Raw genomic sequence first — 17,025 nt, 5'->3', positions numbered from 1 at the left:
GGGAACTATCAGATATGGAATTTAAAACAATGGTTCTAAGGAAGCTCAATGAGCTCAGCCAGCTCAAAGAGAACTATGAGAAACTGCAGAGAAACTATCAGGATCTTACAGCAAACTATATCAGCCTGGAAAAGGACATAGAAACTATCAAGAAGACACAAGAGGATATGAAGAATACCATTTCTGAATTGAAGAACACAGTAGAAGGAATCCAAAGCAGGCTGGATGAAGCTGAGGATCGAATCAGTGAGATGGAGGATAAGGTAGAAAAAAGCTCCCAGAAAGAGCAAGAAATGGAAAAACGGCTCAAAAAGAATGAAGAGGCATTTAGGGAAATGCAGGACAACCTGAAACGCAATAATATCCGTATAATAGGGATACCAGAAGGAGAAGAAGAGGAGCAAGGAATAGAGAACCTCCTCGAAAAAGTAATGATGGAAAATTTCCCTAATTTGAGGAGAGAAAGGCTCTCATGGATCCAGGAGGCACAGAGGACCCCACTCAAGAAGGACCCAAGGAGGTCCACTCCAAGACACATCATCATTAAAATGGCAAATGTCAAAGACAAAGAGAGAATCCTGAAGGCAGCAAGGGAGAAGGAGAAAGTAACATACAAGGGGGCCCCGATACGCCTAGGAGCTGACTTCTCAACAGAAACACTCCAAGCCAGAAGGGAATGGCAACAAATATTCCAAGCCATGAAAAGCAAGGGCCTACAGCCAAGGCTGCTCTACCCAGCTAGGCTCTCCATTAAAATAGAAGGAGAAATACGGAGTTTCCCAGACAAAAGAAAGCTAAAAGAATACATCTCTACCAAACCAGCACTCCAAGATATGCTAAGGGGACTGGTTTAAGCAGATGAAGGAAAAGAATGAGACAGAGAGGAACACAAGTACAAAGAGAAAAGATGAGTAAGTTTCTATCAGTAATATCTCTCAATGTGAATGGACTAAATGCCCCAATCAAAAGACACAGGGTAGCTGAATGGATAAGAAAACATGACCCACACATATGCTGCCTACAAGAGACCCACCTCAGAGCAAAAGACCTACACAGATTGAAAGTAAAGGGATGGAAAACAATATTCCAAGCAAATGGACATGAGAAAAAGGCTGGCGTTGCCATACTTGTATCAGACAAAGTCGATTTCAAAGCAAAGGCCATAAAGAGAGACCCAGAGGGGCACTTTATCATACTGAAAGGAAGAATCTATCAAGAAGACATCAACATTGTAAACTTATATGCTCCCAATATAGGAGCCCCCAAGTTTATAAGGAAATTGTTGGATGACTTCAAAAAAGATATAGATAGCAACACACTGATAGTAGGGGATTTCAACACCCCACTGTCCAAAATGGACAGATCTTCCAAACAAAACATTAATAAACATATCGTGGCGCTGAATGAAACACTGAATCAAAGAGACTTAACTGACATATATAGAATCTTACATCCCAAAGAAGAAAAATACACATTCTTTTCAAATGCTCATGGCAGTTTTTCAAAGATAGACCACATGATAGGACACAAAGCAAGCCTCAGTAAATTCAGGAAAATTGAAATAATACCAAACTTTTTCTCAGACCACAAGGCCTTGAAACTCGAAATCAAACTCAAAGAGAAACTTCAAAAACTTGGAAACTCATGGAGACTGAACAGTACACTTTTAAACAATGAATGGGTCAGTAATGAGATAAGAGAAGAAATAAAAAAATTTCTGGAAACAAATGAAAATGAACAGACAACTGTCCAAAACCTATGGGACACAGCAAAGGCGGTCCTGAGAGGGAAGTTCATAGCAATACAGGCTTACCTTAAAAAGATAGAAACATTTCAAATAAAAGACCTAACACTACAACTTGAAGAACTGGAGAAACAACAACAAATAAATCCCAGAGCAAGTAGAAGGAAGGAAATAGTCAAGATTAGAGCAGAACTGAAAGACATAGAGACAAAAAGAACAATTCAGAGGATCAACCAATCCAGAAGCTGGTTCTTTGAAAAGATTCATAAAGTGGACAAACCTTTGAGCAGACTGATCAAGAAAAAAAGGGAGAGGACCCAAATTAATAATATCAGAAATGAAAGAGGAGAAATAACAACTGATACCACAGAAATACAAATGATCATCAGAAACTATTATGAACAATTATATGCCAAGAAATTTGAAAATGTGGATGAAATGGACAAATTTTTAGAAAAGTATAATCTTCCAACACTGAAGGAGGAAGAAACAGAAAGCTTGAACAGACCGATAACAGTTGGGGAAATTGAAGCAGTCATCAAGAAACTCCCAGCACACAAAAGTCCAGGGCCCAGGAGAATTTTACAAAACATTTAAGGAAGAGCTAACCCCTGTCCTTCTCAGACTATTCCAAAAAATCCAAGAGGAGGGAAGACTGCCAGACTCCTTCTATGAGGCCAGCATCACCCTGATCCCAAAACCAGATAAAGACCCTACAAAGAAAGAAAACTACAGGCCAATTTCGCTGATGAACATAGATGCTAAAATCCTCCACAAAATATTGGCAAACCGCATCCAGCAATACATTCAAAAGATTATCCATCAGGATCAAGTGGGATTCATCCCCGGGATGCAGGGATGGTTCAATATACGCAAATCAGTAAACGTGATACACCACATAAATCAAAGAAAAGACAAAAACCACATGATCATCTCGATAGATGCAGAAAAAGCATTTGACAAGGTACAGCACCCATTTATGATCAAAACACTCAGCAAAATGGGAATCAATGGGGCATTCCTCAACGTAATAAAGGCCATATATGAAAAACCTACAGCCAATATCATACTCAACGGGCAAAAACTGAAAGCTTTCCCACTAAGATCGGGAACACGACAAGGATGTCCGCTCTCCCGCTTCTTTTCAACATCGTATTGGAAGTCCTAGCCACAGCGGTCAGACAAGAGAAAGAGATAAAAGGCATCCAAATAGGAAAGGAGGAAGTAAAACTATCATTGTTTGCAGATGACATGATAGTGTACATAGAGAACCCTGTAGACTCTACCAAAAAACTCCTCAACCTAATAAGTGAATTTGGCAAAACAGCAGGATACAAAGTCAACATTCAGAAATCAAAGGCGTTTTTGTACACCAGCAATGCAATAGAAGAAGAAGAAATCAGGAAAAATATACCATTCGATATAGCACGAAAAAAGATAAAGTACCTAGGGATAAATTTAACCAAAGACACAAAAGACCTGTATGCAGAAAACTATACAACATTGAAAAAAGAAATTAAGGAAGACACAAATAAATGGAAGCATATACCGTGCACATGGATTGGAAGAATTAATATCCTTAAAATATCCATACTACCAAAAGCAATCTATAGATTCAACGCAATCCCTATTAAGATACCAATGACGTATTTCACAGAAATAGAACAGACATTTCAAAAATTTATATGGAACCATAAACCACCTCGAATAGCTGCAGCAATTTTGAGAAAGAAACACAAAGTAGGAGGGATCACAATACCGGACATCAAACTCTACTACAAAGCCACTATACTCAAAACAATCTGGTACTGGCACAAGAACAGACCCATAGACCAGTGGAACAGAATAGAAAGCCCAGAAATAAGCCCAGGTCTCTATGGACATCTAATATTTGACAAAGGGGGCAGAAGCATAAAATGGAGCAATAACAGCCTCTTCAACAAATGGTGTTGGGAGAGCTGGATGGCTACATGCAAAAAATTGAAATTGGATCATCAGCTGACACCATACACAAAAATAAACTCAAGATGGATAAAAGACTTAAATATAAGTCGCAACACCATCAAAGTCCTAGAGGAGAACATTGGCAGGAAACTCTCAGATATCCCACGCAGCAATTTTTTCACTGATATGTCTCCTAAAGCAAGGGACATAAAGGAAAGAATAAACAAGTGGGACCTCATCAAAATAAGAAGCTTCTGCAAGGCTAAAGAAAACATCAGCAAAATGAAAAGGGAGCCAACCATTTGGGAAAATATATTTGCTAATGATACATCAGATAGAGGTTTGATCTCCAAGATATACAAAGAACTCACTCGACTTTACTCCAAGAAGACAAACGATCCAATCAAAAAATGGGCTAAGGACCTGGGCAGACGCTTTTCTAAGGAGGAGATACAGAGGGCCCAGAGGCATTTGAAAGGATGCTCTGCATCACTAGCCATTAGAGAAATGCAGATCAAAACCACCATGAGGTACCACCTCACACCGGTCAGAATGGCCATCATAAACAGATCCACAAACAACAGGTGCTGGCGAGGCTGTGGAGAAAAGGGAACTCTAGTCCACTGTTGGTGGGAATGCAGACTGGTGCAGCCACTATGGAAAGCAGTGTGGAATTTCCTCAGAAAGCTGAAAATGGAACTGCCTTTTGATCCAGCGATTCCCCTGCTGGGACTATACCCTGAGAACACCAAAACGCCAATACAAAAGAACCTATGCACCCCAATGTTCATAGCAGCACAATTTACAATAGCCAAGTGTTGGAAGCAACCTAAATGCCCATTAGTAGATGATTGGATCAAAAAATTATGGTACATATACACAATGGAATACTACGCAGCAGAAAGAAAAAAGAAGTACTAAACTTTGCAACAGCATGGATGGAACTGGAGAGCATCATGCTAAGCGAAATAAGCCAGGGGGCGAAAGACAAATACCATATGATCTCACCTATAAGCGGAACCTAACCAACAATGCAAAGAAGCAAGGCAAATATGACCAGCAACACTGAAAGGAAAAGAAATCCACAGAGACAAGAGGGAAGGGGGGGGCAGGGAAAGGGAAGGGAAGGGGAAAGTCAAGGAACATATAGCAAGGACTCATGGACAAAACCAAAGGGGAAGAGCTGAGGGAGGGAAGGTGGGAGGGGGCAAGGGAAAGAGGGGGGGGAAGGCAGAGACAAATGTATTTAAAAGTAAATAAATTAATTAAAAATAAATAGATATAATCCAATAAACAGAAGCTACTTAGGGTCTTCATTTACTTGTAGGAGCATAAAGAGGTTTCTAAGATTAAAGAGTGTGATAACCTCTGCTCTGGGATCATTTGGGGAGGAGTTAGCTTTCGTTCCTATGAATTTGTGTCACTATGTCCTTCTTTATTGAACAAGTAAAAGGGCTTTCCTTTACTAGTCAATTCTTTGTCATCTTCTTTATCTTCTTGCTTTGTCTTAATTTCTGTCAATACAGAAATTATCCTGAAGGGTTATACAATATTACCTAATTTATACATCTGAGAAACATACTGTTCATATAAACTAATTGTACAACATGCATTTTCTCTTCTTTTAATACGTGGCGTTGGTTTGTGAAACCTTTGCCAGCATTTCATTCTCTGGATTGTGATTTCTTCCAACAGCTGCAGGAATGCATAGTGAACCTCAATGCCTGCCAGGTACTGCGGGTAATTAGTGGGTTGAGTTCTTTCCTTGCTGCCGTGGCCTCTTTTACTACCAGCAGCATTGAAGCAGGACTAGCAGCCTAGGCATCTGGTATGACAGGACTGATGACTGTGCTGTCATTTACGAAGACAGTGTAGTTAGAAATGCTGCTTTTTAGGAAGTCTGAGTATTTTTAAGAAACTCTTTTAAAATGTTAATTGTCGGTGACCTCTATCTATGCCGACTCTCAGAATTCAGACCATTTTGTAGTTTTCTAAACTTTGGTTCTTATTTGGGATCATTTGGAAGTTCTATTCTTGTTACTTTAAAAACTCCTTTGTGTTATATCTTTAATTTAAAACCTGCATAATAGAAATTTTTTTCCATTTCTCTTGTTTACGTGAAGGCTATGGTGTTGCTCTCAGATCAGTCATGGATAAGCAACCCTCTGAAATATATATTAAGTGGCACAAATATTCCCAGCTTCTAAAAGACAGTGATTTCAGCTTTCAGGAGCCTGTCATGGCTCTATGCACAGTCATTTTGGAGCTCTTGATGGAAAAGGAAATGGGGAATGGATGAAAAGAATGTTTTAAGGACATTCTCACCAAGCGCCTTGTAGGGCTCTCCATGCGGGCCCGAACTTTCAAGAACATTCAAGTAATATTATTTAAAACTATGTTCATCTCACCCCTTGCCCTTTTCTTTCATTACCTAGAAAATAGAAAGCATGTGTAAAATAAAGCAATGTCATAGAAAAGAGATTGCTCTGAAAAGACTGTATAGCACCATTGTTTAAACTGAGGTTTCCCATTTTGGAATTAGACCTAAATTTAAGCCTTTGATAAGGTGATTACTTTATCTAAGCCTCAATTTCATGTTTAAAAACTGAGACAATACCTAATTTATATGATAACAATTGAGTGATTTTATATACTATGTGTATACCCACACATGCCTATGCCTATATACATACATATACATACGTATGAGAAAAACAGGCAGTGTGGGGACTGGCCAAGGCAGGGAGATTTGTACTTAAAACAGTCTGACTGTATATAGCATTGGTCCTCAATGAACGATAGTTACAGCTTTTATTACTATTATTAGTGGTAGTAGTAATAATAGTAAAAGTGTTTCCCTTCATATGTTATTTTCATTTTGGCTCCCTGAAAGGGCAATATTTCAAATTAAACAGTATAATTGTGGACTTTCTAAGTGGCAGCTGGAGGCAGACAGGTATTGTGGGCTAAAAAGGAGCAGAGTCACCCTGAGTGTTCTCCAGGACACAGTCAGGAAGTTCAATGTCAGCTGTTCCGAGGTTCACTTTTTTTTTTTGTGGCTGTATTAGTATTTTACTGTCATAAAAAATTACTGTGCTTTAAATATTTTTAATAAATTCACAATTGTATTAAAGTCTTGAGATTACTGATCCATGAATAAGAAATTATAAAAAGGAGTCTGAAAAATTAATACTTGTAAAAGGCTTTAGAAAGTGTTCATTTTTCCTATTTGCAACAATTCTATCAGTCCATCTTGTGGTAGATTTATTTGATTTATTCCAGTGCCTTTTTGAAAAAACTTTCTACACAATTCCAGAAGGGTATGTGGGAAACAAATATGAAATAGTGGCTATAAATTTGAAATAACAACAACAAAAAGGATGGGAAAATGCATGAGAAGACAAAAGTTTGTCTTCTATTTAAAAAGCAGGTTGAATAATTAGGTTGTCAACCTAAATATTTTGAAAATACAGTGTCTAATATTTTATCTAACATTACCCATTACAGTACTTATTGAAAACTTGGCTGCCTCTATAGCTTTAGTTTCAGCAGACAATGGACAAAAGTAGAGGCATTTGTAGGAGTCACAAAGTATTATAAGGTTTGGTTACAGTGGTGTCCTTCTGATATCTACCTGATTAGTGAATATCAACTTACCACACTTTGGTATTGGGAACTTGTATGACATCTTCCATTATTAAAGAATTCATTATTATAACAAAGCCCTGGGAGCCAATATGATATGTTTAAATATTGCTTCACAATATGGGTTTTAAAGTAAGGCTACCCCGAACTACCTATCCTCTTTGTAACCCAGTTTTAGTTTCTACTCTGCAAATTAGGGATAATAATACTCATTTCATAGGATCAAATGATTTAATATTCATAAGCCCTTAGAAAGTGCCTGGCAGGTACAATTATTCAATAATTATGAGTTATTCCAATAGTAATAAAAATAAACAATAGAGGATGATTATTTCATAAACTTATATACTTGGATGATTTAAATAGTTGTATAATGAAAGCAGATGAAGAAAAACATTGTTAACCTGCTTTTTCCCCTAAGTAGAAGATACTTTGGTATAGTCTTGATAATGAATTGCATTGTAATTTTGCTTTTCATATACAGAATGACCCCAACCTGAAACTTCCATGCTCACAATGTCTGAGGGCAGGTGGCGACTGGCCAGCAGAGGCCTGTTAGACAGTCCTGCAGCCATCGTGCAGACCTATAAGAGAAGGTAAGACTTTCCAGCAGCCCTTAAGATGGTTGTTTAGTAGGATTACACTTGATCTTTCTCTCAAGGCTGAATTCATTTCAAAAGCAAATAAAGTATGATTTCCTTTTCCCATATATTATGACAGCCGCAGCTCTATAGAACTTTAGGGCAGAATGAAACATAATGTTAGAAAAGAAGAGGCATATTTGGAAAATAAGCTCAAATGTACCTTCTTTTTACTTTGCATCTGCAGCAGCTCTTTTAGCATATTGTTTCTGATAATTTCTCCCTTCATTTACCTATAAAACTAGACTATTAGGAACGTTCAGTCAGCCTTTGCTATTCATTTGTAGTCCAACCCTGCAAGGAGCAGTACTAGGGCTCAGGGCTCCTGCCCCTTTCAACCTTCCTGTTTCTCCCTCTCAGGTCTTTCGTTCAACTAATTTTGGAAATAGTTACCTCACTAAATAAGTGTACCATGAAAAGCATAATATAATTGTCTTTAAGAGTTGTAGAGCCCTTTGTTTTTGCACAGCTCTTTACAAATAGAAGCTGTCATATCAGAGGTGTTTAGAAAAGTCAAGAAAACACTGTACCTCATATAATTTAGCTGATACCTAAATAAGTTAAACATCAGCGCAGGGATTTCTTTGACCTGAGTGATTAGATGCCTTTAGTACCTGGGCATATAACACGGATGATTGCATTTCCTTGAAGGCAGTGGATTGGCTGGAAGTTACGATGGAGAAAGCAACTACACGTAAAGCCCACTGACAGAGACAATAGCGTGGCGAAGGCCAGCAGGGGAGGGGGCGTGAGGGCTGGGCGGGGGTGGGCAACGGTGGGTGGGGGGAGCGGGGAACGTCTGTAATGGCGTCCACAATAAAAACAAAAAGAAATGGAAAAATAAAGGCATATCTCTCATTAGCCTGATTCTCAGATATTCAGTACCAGAAAATTGAAAACTACATATACAAATCAGAATTTGAAAACAAACAGGCTCTCCTGAAAAACACTGAAGAGGAAGTGGGCCTTATTAGGGAACATAACATTCAGACCAATGACAGGTAACTAGGTGTCTACAAGTGACAAGATGTCCAGAGGTACAGTGACTGTATATATACATATACACAGAACCTAGAGCATGAATTTATGCCTTGGTTCTAAGCTCATTGTAGAGTATATGGATGTTAGCTTTCTGTTTTGCTTTGTTAATTTGTTGGTATCATAGATGAAAAGTGATAGATGTTGAAATTAAATACAAAAGAGTTATCTATTTTGATAATAATTAAACCTTTTATTCAAGCCTGCATTTGGTATGTATATTTTAGTATAAAGAGAGAAAAAAGTTAACTAAATACTAAAAAAGTTAAGTTGAATCTATTTTGTCCTTGGTTCCTGAGGATAGCTTTTTAATTGCACAACTTATTTTTTTAAGATCTTATTGATTTGTAGAGAGAGAGGAAGGGAAGGAGAAAGAGAGGGAGAGAAAGAGATTGATTTGAAAAAGAAAGATCCATTGGTTGCCTCTCTAATGTGCTCCCACTGTGGACTGAACCTGCAGCCTAGGCATGTGCACCGGCCGGGAATCAAACCAGTGACCTTTCACTTTGTAGGATGACACCCAACCAATTGAGCCACACTGGTTGCTCAGGGCTGCACAAACTTAATTTAAGACAAAAAGTAAAAAAGGAAAAAAAAGAAAGACAAAGGCTGCCTGTTTTTTTTTTTTAATAATGCTTAGAATTTTGTGTTTTTCCTGATATTTTCATGTTGTATATCATGTATAACTTTGTAGTTGTATAAAATCTGATGGCTTTTGTGTGTTGCTTTAATTATTCAATGCAAGATACACAGCAACCGTTCAGTGAGAGCAGGAGCCGGATGAACGGCTCTTTGTGCGCTGGAGGAGGGCTGCAAATGTTTCTTATGGAGAGCAGCTGAAAATTATATCAATGCCTGTTAACTGAAGAAGGGCATGATATGTGGATATTTCCTTCTGTTCCCTCTGCATGAAAATTCTGGAGTTTCTGAAGTCAATGGCATGATGAAGGCAAGTTGTGTATTTGAACCCAATATTCTATCCTGTGCTTTTAAAGCTTCGACATAAATCCATCAGTGTCATGGATGATGTCTGCTTCTTGGTATCTCCAGTGCTTCGTCCAGTGCTCATAGTACACATAGGTTTAAGTACACGTAGTTATTCTAAATTAGCTCTAATGATGCAGTTTTATATGGAGATGAGAAAATTTAGGTCAGTCCTTTACTATTTCTCTGCAATTGACACGGTAAAGTACCCAGAATGCTGGATTGGGGGATTTGCAAAGCAATTAAAAATTATGTGATAACAGGTGATCGCAGGTTTTTGCCCTCTGCTTTATAATTTCCTGGAATTTTTACAGTGAATTACTTTCGTAAATGAAAAAAAAATTCCCGCTCTGGAAAACATTTTATTCATTCTCAGTAAAATCTAACCCAATAATTGGAACTGCAGTCATTTTAGTTAAATCGTATTTACACTATTCCTGAGTTGACAGAGAGCTCTAGAGTTCAAAGACTTGCAAAAAAGCATCAAGGCAGCAGTGTTTTATTGGGTTTTATTTAAAAATCTTAAATTTTATTGGTGATAGCTAATATTAAAGTTATGTTAATTCTATACATAATGGCAATCAACTTGAAGCTTAAAGGTAAAATGGTTCAGCTGGATGAAAAGAATGATGAGACTTATAATAGGTATAACCTGTTATAATCTCTGCTACTAGTGCACAGTCCTGTTGCTTTTAGCATAAAGGGGATAATAAGTATTTCATTTTATTACACACCAACTTCTTATGAGTCAAGACCACCACAGCCCTCAGATCCAGATTTGTCCTCCTGGGAAGTCCCTGGAATATAAGCAGGCAAAGTATATCATTTCACAAAACAGTTTAATTGAGGATCAAATACTGTGACTTACTGATGAATCAATCTAGAATACCAGTCAGAAACACTTTCAAATAAGATGAATGATAAGGAAAAAAATGTAATTAGTGACATTTTTTTAACAACTACTAGGTGGTTGTGCTAGTTGAAGAGCATTACTTCAGAATAATTTATTTGCTTAGATGTGTGATTATTTGAAATGTATTTATTAGTTTTGTATTTTTTAATGACAGAGATATGGAATGAAAATTCCATCATATAAATTTTTTACTTTTATGTACCAATTGGCTGCTAAAATGGGGACAGAGATGAGGGAAGACTGGGATTTCATGGAGTCCTCAATAATGTAAGTAAACCTGAAAATCAAAATAACAATTTCTTTTCTTTTATATTGATATTATTATACACTGTGTCAAGCATATACTGCTGTTCCATTCTAGGAAATGGAAATACAAAAAAAATTCAGTGATATTTATTATGCTGTGTAAGGGAAGGAATGAAGAGTTCCTTTTGTCTACAATTACTGCATATAAGTTAATTTCTCTTTTCTTTTTAACGTTTTTTTATTCAAATACATTTGTCACCATTTTCCCAGCATCACTTTCCCCTGACCCACCCACCCACCCCTACCTCCTGCACTCAATTCTTCCTCAGTTTGACTCTATCCATGGGTCCTTTATACATGTTCCTTGATTTGACCATTCCTTTTTTTTTCCCCGTTACCTGCCTCCCTCTTTCCCTCTCATTACTGTCTGTCTCTTTTTTCTTTCAGTGTTGTTGGTTATATTTTCCTTGCTTGTCTGTTTTGTTGATTAGGTTCCTCTTATAGTGAGATCATATGGTGTTTGTCTTTCACCCACTAGCTTATTTCACTTAGAAAAATTATGCTCTCCAGTTCCATCCATGCTGACACAAAGAGTAGTAGCTCTTTCTTTCTTTCTGCTGCATAATATTCAACTGTGTAAATGTACCAGTTTTTTGATCCACCCATTTACTGTTGGACACCTAGGTTGCTTCTAGCACTTGACTATTGTAAATTGAGCTGCTATGAATTGTGCTGCCATTGAGGTAAGGTATTATGATACCTTCTACTTTGTTTGTCTTTCTCAAAATTGCTGCAGCTATTTGGGCTCATTTATCATCCCATATAAATTTTTTAAATGTTTGTTCTATATCTTTGAAATACGTCATTGGTATTTTAATAGGGATTTCATTAAATCTAAAAATTAGTTTGGGTAGTATGGACATTTAGATGATGTTAATTCTTCCAATCCATGAACACAGTATATGTTTCCATTTATTTGTGTCTTACTTAATTTCTTTCTTCAGTGTTTTGTAGTTTTCTGAGTATAGGTCTTTTAACTCCTTGGTTAAGTTTATTCCTAGGTACTTTATTTTTCTTGTTTCTATAGCAAATGGGATTTTTTTTCCTGATTTCTGGTTCTGATATGTCATTGTTGGTGTGTAAAAATGCCTTCAATTTCTGAATGTTGACTTTGTATACTGCTGTTTTGGCAAATTCACTTATTAGGTTGAGGAATTTATGGTGGAGTCTATGGGGCTCTCTATGTACACTATAATGTCATCTGCAAACAATGATAGTTTTACTTCCTCCTTTCCAATTTCGATGCCTTCTATTTCTTTTTCCTGTCTGATCACTGTGGCTAGGACTTCCAATACTATCTTGAATAGAAGCAGTGAAAGCAGACAGGCTTGTCTTGTTCCCAACCTTAGTGGGAAAGCTTTTATTTTTACCCATTGAGTATGATGCTGGCTGTAGGGTTTTTCATATATAGTGTTTATTATGTTGAGGTATGCCCCCTTTACTCCCACTTTGCTGAGTGTTTTTATCATAAATGGATGCCATACCTTTTCAAATGCTTTTTTTACACCTATAGAAATGATTATCTGGTTTTTGTCTTTCCTTTTGTTTATGTGATGTATTACATTTATTGATTTATGAATATTGGATCATCCTTCATCCCTGAGATGAATCCCACTTGATCATGGCAGATGATCTTTTTAATGTACTGCTGGATGTGGTTTGTCAATATTTTCTTGAGGATTTTAGAGTCTATGTTCATCAGGGATAATGGCCAGTACTTTTCTTTCTTTGTTGTGTCTTTATCTGGTTTTGGGATTAGGATGATGCTGGCCTCATAAAAAGAGTTTTGGAGGCTTCCCTTTTCTTGGATTTTTGTAATAGTCTGAGAAGGACAGGGGTTAGTTCTTCCTTAAATGTTTTGTAAAATTCTCCCATGAAACTGTCTGGTCCAAGGCTTTTGTGTGCCAGGAGTGTTTTGATTACTGCTTCAATTTCACCAGCTATTATTAGTCTGTTCAGACTTTCTGCTTCTTCTTCATTTAGTATAGGAAGGTTATACGTCTCTAGAAATGTGTCCATGTTATCGAGGTTTTCAAATTTCTTGGCATTTAATTGCTCATAGTAATTTCTTACACCCCTTTGTATTTCTGTGATATCAGTTGTTAATTCTCCTATTTCATTTCTGATATTATTCATTTGGGTCCTCTCCTTTTTTTTCTTGATGAGTCTGCTTAAAAGCTTGTCTATTTTATCTTTTCAAAGAACAAGTTCCTGGATTTTTGGATCCTTTGAATTGTTCTTTTCATCTCTATGTCATTCAATTCTGCTCTGATCTTGATTATTTCCTTCCTTATACTTGCTCTGGACTTGGTTTACTGTTGTTTCTCCAGTTCCTGAAGATGTGGAGTTAGTTCATTTATTAGAAATGTTTCTGTCTATTTTAGGTAGAGCTGTATTGCTACGAACTTCCCTCTCAGAACTTCCTTCTATGTATCCCATAGGTTTGGACCGTTGTGTTTTCATTTTGATTTGTTTCTAGAAACTTTTTGACTTCTTCTTGATCTCATTATTGACCCATTCGTAGTTTAATAGAATGCTATTCAGTCACCATGAGTTTGAATGTTTTTGAGTTATTTCCTTGAGGTTGGTTTCTAGTTTGAAGCCCTTGTATTCTGAGAAAATGCTTGTTATGATTTCAATGTTCTTGAATTTGTTGAGGTTTGTTTTGTGTCCTATCATGTGGTCTATCTTTGAAAATGTTCCATGTGTATTTGAAAAGAATGTGTATTTTGCTTCTTTGGGATGAAAGGTTCTATATATCTAAGTTAAGTTCATTTGACCTAATGTATTGTTTGGTTCCATAATATCCATGTTGATGTTTTGTTTGGAAGATCTATCCATTGTTGACAGTGGGGTGTTCAAATCCCCTACTATCAGTGTGTGGCTATCTATATCTTTCTTGAGGGCCTCCAAGAGTTTCCTTATCTATTTGCATGCTCCTATGTTGGGTGCATATAGGTTTACAATGTTTTTGTCCTTTTGATGGATTCTTCCTTTGAGTATTATGAATTGCCCTTCTGTGCCTTTATGGCCTTTGTTTTGAAGTCTATTTTGTCTGATATAAGTATTGTTTTCCATGCTTTTTTTCCCTGTCCATTATGTTGGAATATTTTTTTTGCAATCCTTTGCTTTCAGTCTTTGTAGCTGCTTTGTTCTCAGGTGGGTCTCTTATAGGCATTGTATGTGTGGGTCATGTTTTATTGTCCATTCAGCTACTCTATGTCTTTTAATTGGAGCATATAACCCATTTACATTTAAAGTTATTATGGATAGCTACATATTCATTTTTTCCCTTTGTACCTGTGTTCTCTTTCTCACTCTTTTTCTTCATCTTCTTGAAGCAGTCCCTTTAGCATTTCTTGCAATTCTGGTTTGGTGGTGGTGTATTTTTTTTTTCAAAATACCTTTGTGTCCGCCTACCCCCCACCACTATCCCCTGCCCCCCTTTCCCTTCTCCCTCCCTCAATCCTTCCCCACTTTGGCTTTGTCCATGAGTCCTGCTATATATTCCTTGACTTGACCCATCCCTTCCTTTTCCCTGCCCACCCCTCCCTTAGGCAGTGTTATATTTTAGGCAGTGTTATTAATAGGCAGATTCCCTCCTGTGGGCAGTGTTATTTTATCCTTTCACACTCCTGCTGCTCAGGGGGAGTGATCTACCTGAGCAAAATGGCTAATGCCACATGGATTAGTCAACACCAGGATCCCACTGGCTGCTCCATCAGTTCTCTCCCCAAAGCCTCCATCTCCAGCCTCTCCTCAAGTGTCTCTAGATCACTCTATGCCGCATTTAGCCAGGAATCTACTAACCATGGCTGCCACTTTGTACACAGCATTCAGGCTTAAGCATCACCAGGCCAGGGTCAAGTCCCTCCTGGGGTCAGGGCTCTTGTGTCCTCTCACACTGTCGCCGCTCAGGGGAGCAGCTGACCTGAGCAAGCTGCTGCTGTATGGGGGATGAGTCAGCACCAGGACCCTGCAGGCTTCTCTCTCAATTTTCTCCCCAAAACCTCCTTCCCTAGTCTCTCCTCAGGCATCTCTAGCCTACTCTGCCCCTGCCTTTGCCAGAGCCCAGGGTAAGTGGCTGCAAATGAAAATTTATGTGTTGGCCCTTTAAATGGCTCTTTGCATCTCTAGCCGCCCATCTCTGGTAGAGAGCAACGCTGCTGCTTTTCACAGCCCTCTTTCATCTGTGTACTTTTTGGGCTCTGGTGCTTTAGACTGGAAATCCCTACCTATGGTTCACACCCAACTCTTCTCAAGGGGATCCAATTGGTCATTTAAATATCCCTCTGGTGCTGCCACTAATGGGATCCCAGTCCACTTTCTTGAGTCTGTACTGCACTCCTTACCAGTTAGGTTGTGCTAAAGTTGATTCCTCTGTCTGTATGAGGTCATAAGTCTCCAGTGTAACTATTGCTTGTTGTTTTTTACAGGTGATTTCTCCACAGTTTTGTTGTAATTCCAGATTTGTTCCGGGAGGAGTTTAGTGTGACTTCCATTCACTCCTCCACCATCTTGAAGTCCCTAATTTCTCTCTCTCTTATTCCTATTGGAGCTCTGTTTCTCACACACATATAGATCTCACCCACTGTGGTATCTAGAATAGGAACACATATCATAATGCTAAGCAAAATGAGAAGGGTTGTGGATTTTCTACTTTCCTGTTTTTTTTTTCTGCATAAACCTAATGGTTCTTCATTTTCTGACAGCTCATCTCTAGAATTTCAACAGATCACCCTCATCATACTTTGTTTATTATACTAGCCTTAGCAAAAGCAAACAAAGATGAATCTTTGTCCAAACCATAGGCAGCAGTAAGAAACCAAATAACTAAAAATACACCTAAACGAAGCTTTCAGCTTGATGAGGTATTTGGATTAAACATACATAACTTTTTGAATCATGATATTCACATTTTCCCAGAATATTTTTTCTTAGGTCTCAAGAATTCTAAGAATGTGTGTTGTGACTATATTCAGTTTGTAAGTCCTTTGTTATTATGATACCACCTAAAATTGGTTCAAAATTTCTGAATAGGTATCAAAGCATAGGAGGTACCAATAATAGTTCACATTTTTTTCTCACAGTAATGAGTAAATAAAGTTATATATTTAAAAAGCACCCAAGCCAAGATTATTATACCTTTTATGTAGTTCCTTCATAAGGGGACTCTTTTGTTTGGATCTGATGAATTATAGTCCTTTCATTGTTTTCATGTGTGCATACATTCTTATATTTCTTTTGTTATTATTACAGAAAAATTGAAATGTTGGATATTTTCTTATGCATTGTTTTTCTTTTGTTTTTGTTAATAAGATTGAATTGAGACTGCAAACAAAATAATACATATCATCATAAGTAGGAGACCTCAGATGGTCAGAAGTATTGAGGCACTTGGTGGTGCTTTATTATATTAGCAAACTTCGATGCCACTTAGTAGAAGACTCAAAGAAGTATGTAGTTAAAGAATGAGTGTTCACTTCTCACTATGTTACTCTCTGTAGGGATATATTAGTCATAGAGGCTAATGTGTAAATCTCTTTAAAATCGCAAATAATACTATAATTACAGATATGAAGGTCCTGATGATTAAAATTCACATGTGAGCCAAAAATTAATTTTTATCTAATAGTTTAAATACCCTCTACTTTTTCACTTAATATCTTTTGCCAAGACTGATGATAGATGACTGCCCTGAATTAATTATTTGATTTCTCTGGGTAATCTTTTGTTGCAGAGAATTGTATAGAAGCAAGTCCTTTAACTGAATCACTGAGAGTTTTTAAGGTCAAAGGTTTTTTAAAATG

This window comes from Pteronotus mesoamericanus, unplaced genomic scaffold, assembly GCF_021234165.1.
Source record: "Pteronotus mesoamericanus isolate MK-2021 breed Mesoamerican mustached bat unplaced genomic scaffold, CSHL_Meso_final contig_43, whole genome shotgun sequence".
Classification (NCBI taxonomy): Eukaryota; Metazoa; Chordata; class Mammalia; order Chiroptera; family Mormoopidae; genus Pteronotus; species Pteronotus mesoamericanus.
Note: the sequence above shows the minus strand (reverse complement) of the source record.